We start from the raw sequence: 1,814 nt of genomic DNA, 5'->3' as shown, positions 1-1,814 counted from the left end.
TCTTTTGATGGATTTTTACACTTTCAATTATTTGTGGTATATATGTTATTACTCTCTCCTTTAATTTTATTTTACTTGTCACTTAATTTTAGATTAATTTTTATTTTTTTATAAATAGGCGACTAACAACCCTTCACGGTATATATATAGAGACTTTAATTCATAAGTTACTGTGCCTTTGAACGACCTCCGTGAATTTATCGTATGAGCGCCGTAAATAACACACGAGCGACTTCGGAAGCTGCTATCCAAAAATAATATATTAAATACTATAATTTTATAATAATAAATTTTATCCTATGTAATTTTGAAAGGATGGAAAATACAATTCCTCCAACCGGAGACTATATTATAAAATATTATATAAATAAAAAGATAAGAAGAGCATGTCAACTTATCTTTGAAAAGTCAAGTCAGTTGGGTTTTAGGTGGTGACAAGTAAAAGCATCTTCTCTGTCAAATAGAATATATATATATATATATATATATATATATATATATATGGTGGTTGAGAGGGTTTCTATATGGTTGAATCATGATAATGACATGCTTACGCGGTCCACATTGTGAACATTTATAATGAGAAGGTAAAGGTTTTAGTGTTGAAAATTCTAAGGTACTAATTAAAAAGTGATTAACCCCTCCAAAAGTACAGGCACTTAATGATGCACTGGAAGTGATACACGTACTTGAATTTTTAATCACACAAAAAAATAAAGACACAAAGAGAAGTCCCACATGCTATCTCATCTGTGCTCACAAGTCATTGAATGAGGATGGAGATCATGACCTTTAAGCATGATTATTGTTCCATTTCTCAATGTATATATATAAGCTTTTGTTGCATGTTACATGTTTAATATCTACAGAGGTGCATTGCATATATAGTAGGTTATATATTTCCAATGGGGAGATCACCTTGTTATGCAAAGGCTGGGCTACAGAGAGGGCAATGGACAGCAAATGAAGATCAGTTACTAATCGAAATATATACAGTGCAATGGTGAAGGCAACTGGAATTCTATCCCTCAGAAAGCAGGTGATATTTAATGCATGGATGATCTCTTTCTACAGTTACTAATATGCTTAACATATATAAAATATATTTTGTTTTGGTGTAATATATTTTAGGGCTTCTTAGATGCCCAAAGAGTTGCAGGTTGAGATGGATGAACTATTTAAGACCTGATATAAAGAGAGGGAACATAGGACCACAAGAGGAAGACCTTATCATCAGGCTCCATGCATTGCTTGGCAACAGATGGTCACTGATTGCCAGAAGACTTCCCGGTCGGACTGATAATGAGATCAAGAACTACTGGAATTGTCATCTCAAGAAGAAACTCAAGGAACAAGGGTTTGCAATCAACGAAAGCCGGCTTTCGAAAAGAAGGAATGCTATCAAGTATAGTAACAAAAACAGTAAGAGTAGGAATAATAAAATTGATCTGAAGAAGAAGAAGGACGGTGTGACATGCATTGAACATGAAACAGGGACCAAGATATATATTCCAAAGCCTACTAGGTTTACAAGCATCATGAAGAGCTCTGATAATTATCCAGGAAACAGGAAAAATGATGATATGAATGAAGGCAGATTAATCTTAGAACAAGGCAATTATGGAAGTGATAACAGTAACAATACTATTATGCAGCATCTGAACACTCTAGGGTTTTTGGAAGATGATCTCCTTCTTGATGATGAGTTTGCCATCAATGATTTCTCTTCTCTTGAGAAGCTATTCCAAGAGTATTTGCAGGCTTTGAACTCAAATGAAGATCAAGTTCATGATACGCAACACCAGTCAAATTAA

The 1,814-nt window shown here is 33.8% G+C and overlaps 1 pseudogene; it reads left to right on the top strand.

Moving 5' to 3' along the window:
* Positions 1–905: 905 nt before the first annotated feature.
* On the top strand, positions 906–1,814 carry LOC120278614 (annotated as a pseudogene).

Source organism: Dioscorea cayenensis, chromosome 16 (assembly GCF_009730915.1).
Source record: "Dioscorea cayenensis subsp. rotundata cultivar TDr96_F1 chromosome 16, TDr96_F1_v2_PseudoChromosome.rev07_lg8_w22 25.fasta, whole genome shotgun sequence".
Classification (NCBI taxonomy): Eukaryota; Viridiplantae; Streptophyta; class Magnoliopsida; order Dioscoreales; family Dioscoreaceae; genus Dioscorea; species Dioscorea cayenensis.
This window is presented reverse-complemented; position numbering and strand designations above follow the sequence as displayed.